This window comes from Pinus tabuliformis, chromosome 9, assembly GCF_031772625.1.
Source record: "Pinus tabuliformis cultivar Carrire ecotype Pingquan chromosome 9, CPIR1, whole genome shotgun sequence".
Classification (NCBI taxonomy): Eukaryota; Viridiplantae; Streptophyta; class Pinopsida; order Pinales; family Pinaceae; genus Pinus; species Pinus tabuliformis.
This window is the reverse complement of record NC_142307.1, coordinates 388,495,954-388,506,859: the sequence shown is the minus strand read 5'-3', so window position 1 is coordinate 388,506,859 and position 10,906 is coordinate 388,495,954.

The window sequence follows — 10,906 nt, the reverse complement described above, 5'->3', positions numbered from 1 at the left end:
TTCGACTGAGAGCTGCCACTTCGATGTGGACATAGCCATGTCCCTAGGTCTATCCCCGCGCCACGTCCCCGAGTCACTCACCTTGGCGTCCATCGCGGCCCAACTGAACAACATCCAACTCAACATTGATACATCGAGGGAGCATAGATACGATGACAAGAATGAATTGGTTGCTTATATCAATGACCTCCAACATATGTAGAATGAGACCCTGGACGCTGTAGAAGGTCTTTGGCATTAGCTCTGATGCACAAACACCATCTCCGCGCCCTGAAGACTCAGGTGGAACACATAGATTATCATACACACGAACGCGTTGCTTTCTTTGCTGCACCTCCTGCGTTTCCCCCCAACCCCCCTCCTTAATGTGTATTTCCGAGATCTGTATTTTTGCTCTTTTTGTGCCAGCAATAACTAAAGGCACCCACTATCTTGGCTTCTCTTTAGGCTTTTTACTGTTTAGAGCAAGGCATGTGCTAACTCTTAAGCTTGTGACAGTGTATTTTGTTACAGTGATAATATATTTTATTGACACTTATGCTATGATAATATAATACATATTTTGTAACAATCAAAAAAAATAAAATTCAAAATTATATATATATAGATATAAAGTCTTGATTTTCTTTAATAAAATAAAATTGAAAGTTATATATATATATGTCTTTTAGCACATCGGTTTTCTTTTAATAAAATAAAATTCAAAGTTATATATATATATATGTGGCTTTCTCAATAAAATATAAAATTCCAAGTTATTCATAAAACTTATATAACCTGCATGATGGCATATTCAAGTTTATTGAAAGCCTTGTCGGTAGTTTAGAAAAAGTCTAAGGCATGCAAGAGCCTTATTTTTTTTAGTGGAGGGGGGTGGAGGGTTATTGAAAAGTATTATTCAAACCCCGTTCCCCACCAATAGGGATATGTATTGATGGCATCCAACTATAAACCATAATTGTTCTTTTCACAACATATGAGAAACGTGACCTACTTATTCAAGCACTTTACCGAAAGATCCATAGTTGGTCCACTTGCACTTTTAAATGAACATGTAGAATCACTTCAAACAACATTAGCACTTAATGTATGATTAAGAAGTATTTATTAAATTTGCAGACTTTAGGTGTAGTCCTTTCCTATGTAAGCAATGAGGTCATTAGCAAAGGGCCTACCATTCTGCCATGAGTCACTTACATGTCATTGATTTAGGACTTGCCATTTTGTGAGGGGCCACATGATGGCCATGCAATCTACTGGAATATGCTTTAAAAAATGCCCACAACATAACACATGCATTTTGATTCATAAAGTTGTTGTGGTTAGACTTGCATATGAATATCCTCTTTTCCCAAAATTAATAAAATGCATTTGTTTGTGGATGGTATGATTCCTCCTTGCAAGTCTATGTCTTTTCAATGAACAACATTTTGTGAGGGGCCACATGATGGCCATGCAATCTACTGGAGTATGCTTTAAAAAATGCCCAAAACATAACACATGCATTTTGATTCATAAAGTTGTTGTGGTTAGACTTGCATATGAATATCCTCTTTTCCCAAAATTAATAAAATGCATTTGTTTGTGGATGGTATGATTCCTCCTTGCAAGTCTATGTCTTTTCAATGAACAACTAGTGGTGTAATCATAATGTCATGTGTGGAACCCACATGACTTCTGAGGATTCCGATTTCATTATAAATACTATTTATCATAAAGCAACTTTAAGTAGAAGGCTTAATTGTTTTCTTTATGATGTTTTATATAGTAATTAGGAGGCTTAATTTTGTTTTTAATGATCTTTAATCAGAAGACTTAATTTTAATTTTGTCTTATGATGCTTATAGAGTAATTAGTTGTTTTGGAATTCTGAATTTTTATTAATTTTATTTTAATATTTACAACTCTCTGACTGGAATCTGGGAAAGGAGATTGAAAGAAAATTATTAAAAAATAACAATAATTAAAAAATAACTCAATCATATCGAAACTTGGTTGAAGGAGTAAAAAATAAATAAAGAAGCGGGGCTTGTTTATAGTTTAAATAACTTAATGTATAATTAAGACTCGGTGATGGAGTTAAAAAAATAAAAAGTGAGGAGATATTTATAGGTTAAGTAGTTACTTTTGTGGTTTAAGTTTATTAATTTCAATTCAATATTTACAATAATTCCCTTCAACTTGGGAAATGAAATATAAAAATGTAAAACATATTTTTTAAATAATTTTAAAAGTTTTCATTATATTAAAATTTGATTGAAAGTTTAAAGAAATATATATTATTATTTCAGATTTTATTATATTAAAATTTGATTGAAGGGTTTTAAAAGGAAAGAAACATATATTATTATTTTAGAAGGTAGATTTTTGTGATTTATAATATTATTGAGAGAATTTTTCTAGTAAATTATATTTTAATATTTTTAGTTGCGTTTCGAATCACTCAATAAGGTTAATTATCAAGATTTTATATATATTATTATTTTTTCCCGGTTTTTATAAATATAAATTAAATTCTAAATGATGTTTTTTTTGTGTGAATAATATTTTATTAATTGTTGTTATAGAATTAGTTAAATGCTTAACAATATTAGTTATAATTAATTGAGTTAATTTTTTAGATTAAAATGTTTGGAAATAGTTTATCACATCCGTATTGAACAAAAATGAGCCTACTAATATCTTACTAAATCTAATAAACCCACTAAAATATACGCATTACGAATGAAGTTGAAATCTACTTAAGGAAAATAACAATCTCTTCTTCATTGCTTGAATTAGATCTAAGTGATAGAAATATACTATTTGTTATTATAGAATTAATTCAATACTCAACCATAATGGTTACAATCAATTGAGTTAACTTTTTGGATTAAAATGTTTGGAATCCTTTTTTCCATTCTCAAGCACTTAGCAAACATGAGCTTACTAATATCTCACTAAATCCAATCAACCCACTAAGACAAACATGTTGCAAATGAAAATCAAATTTAAGTAGGAAATAAGGATGATCTCTTTTTTATTGTTAGATCCAAGCTATAAAAATATTAAATAAATTATTTCATAATGTTATAGTTTTTAGACATAGTTAGTGCTCGAAGAACATGAAGAACTAGTTAATATTGAGGAGCAACTCTACAACAAACCTAATTGTGCACCTCTAGTCAATCTAAGCATTTCATGTACTGTTGATATTATTGATATTTCCTCTTAATGGTTTTAGTTAACTTATGGTTTCTCTACTTCACTTGGAATTTACTAATACTATGACATAATGCTTATCGTTATGAAATATAGGTCAAATCTTTTTGTACATATCCAGTATGTCCACATATAACTTAAAAGACATTAATTTTTATCTTTAGTCTGCTTCCAAACCATAATAAAAAATTTTTGATTTATATAATTTAATATTATTTTATACAATTTTTTATTAAAAAAAATAAAAATAAATAAATGTTAAAATATATATAATCATCATCCAAGATGACCAACATAAAATGGTTTGAATTCCCATAATTAATTATGAAATTTTTTTCTCTTACATAAAAGACAAAAAGCTTAGATTCTTTGTACTCGTATTAAGAATAAAAATAAAATTATAAAGCAAACTAATTAATTCTTTATTTTCCTTAAGATTCATCAAATCTTTTGATTTAAATGGATTTAACCATCATCACCATTAAGTTGGTCTTATAATTTTCAATCATTATATCAATCATAGAGTATCAAAAAAATAACTTTATTTATATAATATAAATATTTATATGTTAATGATTAACTTATTTGGTGAAGAAAATCTTTTTTCTTTATAAACAAAATAATTTTATATTATATTTAATTTAATTATAACTTTAAAATTAAATTATTATTATTGTTATTAATTCATTAAATATATTTATGATTATATATATATATATATATATATATATATATATATATATATATATATATATATATATATATATATATATATTAAAAATTGAAAAATACACATTATTTGTTACATATACCATAAGTGCAATTACCTAATTATTTAAGAGATCAACAATATAATTGTTAAAATATTTTATAATAAGGTGTCTAATGTCCTCGAAACATAAGTTCCAACTACATAATGTATCACTAAAAAAGCATTTATTTTTTCCCTGGGGTAAAAGTCGAGCAATACCATGATTGGTATTTCAAGCAAACCTTACTACGTTAAATTTTGAAGAGATTGAAAGCTTGATTCTAGAAAACAATTTCGGTGTTCGTGATAATCAACATAGAGGTGATTAAAAAAACTACATAGTTGATCCTATTATAGATCCGGGGACCACCAAGCTCCCCTTGTAGCATCTAACTACAATATCGTTAAAGTTATATAATACATTATAATGTCAATACATCTAGATAGCTTACAATTTGAATCATGTAGAGTTTAAAAGGGTGCTAAGCATTTCATAAGAAGAAAAAAAATTAAGAAGTGAAAAACTCAACTACAATACAATGAGAAACTTAAAGCCACGACTCATGAAAGTAAGATGTTGTCCTTGAAGGAACTCTTTGATCTCGCACTTCTTGTAGCTCTAGTACTCCCTTGGACAATCTATATGCTTCAAAGTTCGCCTTTTTGTAGCTTTGGACAGTCTATTAGCTTCAACAGTTATTTTCTGTATATATGTGTAAAAGTGGCGTGAGAAAGATTGTTCAATGTCATGAAACAATAACTAAGGCATGTAATTTATTAACCCAAAATTTCCTTTCATTCATTGGATCACAAGAAATGAGTCACTAAAAACTTGAAATTGAACAAAGAATTCAAATTTGTGATGCGTTGTGTTATTGAACTTTGTGAAATTAAAATCTCATTTTACTAAAAAATAGAATTAATAGTTTTAGATGGATCATTATGTAAAATGGTGATATTTTTATTAAAATTAATTTTTTATTAAATATGTTTATTTTTGTAAATCATTTGTAGTTTTAAAAAAGGTATATGTTTATAGTAAAGATAATTTCCACTATAGTCACACGGATATTAACTTCCTTGGAAATATTAGTTAGGTTAAAACTACATTTTTAGTTAAAACTGCCTTTTAGTTTTGCAATAAGATCTAAAGTTGTTTTTGTTTAGCTAAAAGCTTATCTTTTTCAAACACAATGAAACATGTTAACAAATTAAGGCATAAAGGCATTTGAAAATGACCAAATTCAATTTTTTGCACTTTACAGACCACCAAAAAGTGATATAAATTTTCTTGAACAATAGTAATAAATCAATGCACAATAACAAATCATAACCAATAATTATTATCTTTGATATCTTTTTGTGTAAGCTATGCAGACCAAATAATATATTATATCAAAAAAAGGAGATAACAAGGTGAGTGTCTATGTGTCACTGGCATGCCACGAGGAAAACCATACTAGTCACATTGTAAAATTGGCTTCGACCACTTAAAATGTCTATGACTATAATATAAGTTGCTACATGGCGACATACTAATGTAATCATCCTTAATCTTTGTCAAATTTAAAGCTTCTAATGTCTACAGAGGTGCCCAAAAAGAGACATAATATTTTAACTATTTTCCTTAAACTGAGCTAGAAACAATGTAAACTTTGAAACGGGAACTGATACTGTTACCCGTTTTGTAGAGATAGCAAAAAAGTGACCCGATTTTGAAAAGGGGTGATGCAGAACACACATGTTTTTTTTAGAGCATAGTTTTTTGCACTTTCATTTTTTTTATGTACATTGCGTTTTATAATGGTAGTGATTTCATGCTAATTTTAAAAAATGGTTATTCTGCATCAGACCCTTTTTTTAAAACACCTATTTTTTGACTTTAAATTTTCTAATGTATGAAATGTAAATAATTATTTCGTAACCCTTTTTTTAAAAGACCTATTTTTTGACTTTAAATTTTCTAATGTATGAAATGTAAATAATTATTTCGTAAATTTAATAATTTTGGAAGTGATCTTCTTCTTCATATTTTTTAGTTTTTATTTTTTTTTTATTTTTTTTTTGTAGTGGGGCTTTTATTGATTTGCATATTTAAAGAAGAAGGTCGATATTTTACATTTTCGATATTCTACATATTTATACATCATTAATTAAATTTTCAATCCACATGAAATAATTGTCTCTAAAAAACAAATATAAAAATATATATAAAAAAGACAAAAACAAAAAATAAAAAATGTTAAAAAAAAATTATATCATAAACCATAAAAGAATTTGGAAAAAAAAAAACAAAATTATAATATATATATATATATATATATAAAAAATTAAGTAAGTAAATATTGAGAAATAAAAAATATATATATATTAACAAAAACTAGGAAAAAAAAAATAGAAACAAACTAGTTTAAAGAAAAAAATAGAAAAATAACGAAAAAAATTTAAAAAACTAGTGAAATTAATATTAAAAAAAAAAATGTAAAAATAAATAAATCTCACAAACCATAAAGAATTTGGAAAAAAGAAACAAAATTAAAATATATGTATATATAAGTAGATATAGAGAAATTAAAAAAAAAACATTAGAAAAAACTAGGAAAAAAAAATAAAAATAAAAACAAACTAGTTTAAAAAAAAATAGAAAATTAACGAAAAAAATAAAAAAACTAGTAAAATTAATATTAAAAAAACAAAACTAAATTTAAATTATAAAAAGATAAACCCAAAAAAATGGTTAATTTTTATTAAAAAAAAACAAAAATACAATTATCTTTTATTAAATATACCTATTTTATTTAAAAATAAATAAATAATTTTTTTTTAACAATCTTGTCTTTTATTAAAAAAAAATAAAAAAATTTAAACAATTTTTATTATTGAATTTAAGTATGGGGGATTTTCGCAGTGCATCTAATATAATGCACTGCGAAAATCCCCCATACTTAAATTCAAAAAGAGTCAAGGGATCTCTACCTGAATGGTTCATGAGGCACAATACTTGCTAAAATTTTTATTATTATTATTTTTTAATTTAAAAATTCAAATTATTAAAACTACATTTTATATTTTCAAACAAAAAAAAAATTAAACCTACATTTTATGTTAAAAAAAAAAATAAATTAAATTTACATTTTTTTTTAAACCATCTTGTTTTAATTAAAAAAAATTATAATGTTTTTTTTAAACAATATGTTATTTATTTCAAAATATAAATCATAAAAAAAAAATTAAAACAAATTTTAATTTTTTAATTTAAAATTTAAAAAATTAATAATTTTTTTTAAAATTAATATATCAAAAAAATTAATTATAATTATGTGTGTTATAAAAAAATTAAAAAATAGTATTAAACTTTTTATTTTTTATTTATTAAAAGAATTTTTTTAAAACATATTAAAATTTTTTAATGGATATTATTGTTTTATTTAAAAAATAATAAAAAAAAATAACGGCCCCCGGCCGCGCCACCAGCGGGCGGCGGGAGGGCGTGGTTGATTTCGCGAATCGACCACGGCCCTCCCGCCACCCGCTGGTGGCGCGGTCGGGGGCCGAAGGGCCTGCACGCAGCCACTTGGGCCCCTGGCCGCGCCACCAGCTGGTGGCGGGAGGGCCGTGGGTCGCCACCAGCGGGCGGCGGGAGGGCCATGGATCGATTCCCGGAATCGACCCATGGCCCTCCCGCCGCCAGCTGGTGGCGCGGCCGGGGGCCATTTTTTTTTTTTTTTTTTTTTTAAATAAAACAATAATATCGATTAAATTTTTTTAATATGTTTTAAAAAAATTCTTTTAATAAATAAAAAATAAAAAATGTTTAATAATGTTTAATTTTTTTATAACACACATAATTATAATTAATTTTTCTAATATATTAATTAAAAAAAATTATTAATTTTTTAAATTTTAAATTAAAAAATTAAAATTTGTTTTAAAAAAATTAATTTTTTTTTTATGATTTATATTTTGAAATAAATAACATATTGTTTAAAAACAAAAGTTATAAAAAAAATTAAAATTTAATTTTGATTAAAATATTTTAATAGATTTTTTTATTAATTTTTTTTAATAAATTAAAATTAATAATTTTTATTACTACTAATTAATGAATTTTTTCTTTCAAATTAAAAATAAAAATAAATTACATTTAAAAAAAAAATTATCTTTAATTTTATTTGTTTGTTTTTAAATAAATAATGAAAATTTAATAAAAAAATTTATTTATTTATTTATTCTTAAATCAAAAAGACTTTTTTGTAAGTTGAAAATGTTCTTTAATTTTTTTATTGGAAAATACCTATATTTTTAAAATTTCGATTTTTTTAGTTATTTTTTTTTATTTTTAATAATTTGAGCTTATTTTTGTCTTTTTAGTTTTTTCTAAATGTTTTTAATATTAATTTTACTAGTTTTTAATTTTATTTTTTTGTTAATTTTCTATTTTTGTTTAATCTAGTTGTTTTTTTTTTTTGGCTAGTTTTTGTTAATGATTTTTTTAATCTTTATATTTTTACTTACTTAAATTTATATATATAATTTTTTTATTTTTTTATTTTCCAAATTCTTTTATGATTAAACAAATTTTTTTTAATATTTTTTATTTATATTTTGTTTTATATATATGTATTTTTACATTTATTTTTTAAGTAATCATCATTTTAATCTTAATTTCACTAATATTTTTTTTTTTTTTTTTTGTTAATTTTCCATTTTTTTTTTTAATCTAGTTTGTTTTTAATTTTAATTTTTTTTAGTTTTTTGTTAATGTTTTTTTTTATTTTTCTATTGTTTATAGTTTTTTAAATGTATTTTTTCTTCTTTTCCCAAATTTTTTTATGGTTTACATATTTGTTTTTTTTCCCCAATTTTTTTTAGATATGTTTTTTTACTATTTATTTGTTTATAATTTGTAATTTTTTTCTAGTTTTTTAATTCTTATTTTTTATAGATTTTTTTATGGTTTACATATTTGTTTTTTTTCCCCAATTTTTTTTAGATATGTTTTTTTACTATTTATTTGTTTATAATTTGTAATTTTTTTCTAGTTTTTTAATTCTTATTTTTTATAGGTTAATTTTGTTTTGTTTTGTTTTTTTTTATATTTTACATTTTTATGATTGATTTTATTTTTGATGTTTGATTTTTTTTGTTTTGTGTTTTTTATTTTATGTTTTGTTTTTAGTATATATTTTTATTTATGTTTTGTTATTTTCATTTTTTATTTTTTTGTTTTGTGTTTTTTCATTGTTTTAGTTTTAATTTTAATTTTTTGAAATTTTAATGTTTTTCGGGGTTTTGATAAAATATTTTATGCTATTATTTTGAAATGTTGAAATTTCACCCTTGAAAAAAAAATTGTTATCCCACCATCAACACTTTTCGTTTTGAGGGTGTTTTTTGCACAAAATTTACCATTGAGAAAAAAAAAAAATGTTATTCGAACATCAACACTTCGTTTTGAGGGCGTTTTTTGGACAATTTTTGCACCAAAAATTGGTTTTCACCGTCATTTTTAAAACATGTTGAAAATTTAGCTTGGAAAAAAAAGGTGTTATTCTAGCTTCAACACTTTTCGTTTTTCGCACTGTTTTTGATGTTTTTTCGGGGTTTTTTGGCCAGAGTTCCCGTTTCAAAGTTTACATTGTTTAGAAGGAAAGTGACAACATAACTAATTATTCAAAGGGAAGTCCATCTAATAATTATGAGTGGATTGTTGTCATCATCTAAATATGTAAACTCTAAATTTTCCATTGCTCGGGCCAACTTTGTCACTTTGATGTCCAACTTCTTTGTTTTACATTGGGTTTCATCCAAACAAAGAAGAATTTCCTCTTGCTTCTTCAATCTTTCCACCAGAACTCAACCCATGATAGTTTTAATTTTCCACTAAATATTCACAATATGCATATTCATAGTATTTCTGGTCCTTGTAGTTCCCTTATTCAGTATCCATTTCCCCACCTATACAAGAACTTCTTCATTGGAAATGAAACTATGTTCAATCCAGGCTTCCTTAATGGCTTTCTTAATCTCTTGTTGCACTGTTGGGGAGTTATGTTATGGTAAATACATGCTGAGGTGTCAACGGTTTTTTACACTCTAGACATGGAGGGCCTCAACCCATCCCTTCTTCCTCTATGTTAATGCTTCCCTCTTTCCCTCACTATTAAAAAAATGATGGTAACAGAGTGAGTCATAGATACTAGGAGAGTGTTAACAACTATAAATAAAAACGAGGAACTACAACACACAATAAACTTATTGCAGAGATGAAACATCAAGAAGCTATCATATTATAACTTGTATATTATTTTCAACAACCTGCGCAAAACTCCCATCCAAAAAAAATCACAACCATCAAAATTTGAAACCTCATTGCAAATTATTATTTTCATATTAATTAATAACTAAATTATAATAAATTATACTACTTTAAAAATTATTAAATATTTAATATTAATAAAACTAAATCAAGACTTGAAAATACTTAAAATCTTTATTAAACACTGTAAAACAACCCTAATTAACCATAATACTTTTAAATTATAAAAGATACAGTTATACATTCCATCTATTGTCATCCAATTGACACCGAGATAACATTGTGCAGACTCCATTGGATGAACATTCCAAGGTGGTTGCTTTCTAACAACGTGGAGACATGTGTTCTGCTCACTCTTTTAAATGCTCATGGTGCATAGTAGGTAATCTCCTTCCAATTACAATCCTTAAAGTTGCAACATGCGTATATATATGTTAAGTCTAGAAACACATCCATTTACATATTCTAAGTTTTCGTGGAATAATACCTTTTCTCTTACTTCTTACTCTCCATTTAGTGTCTTGTAATCGCTTTAGTATTCAAATCCCAGTTTTAGGAGATATAAAAAGAAATAAAAAATAAATTTAGTATCATATTGTCACATATGTTTGGTGTTGATCTCCTTTACATTCTAG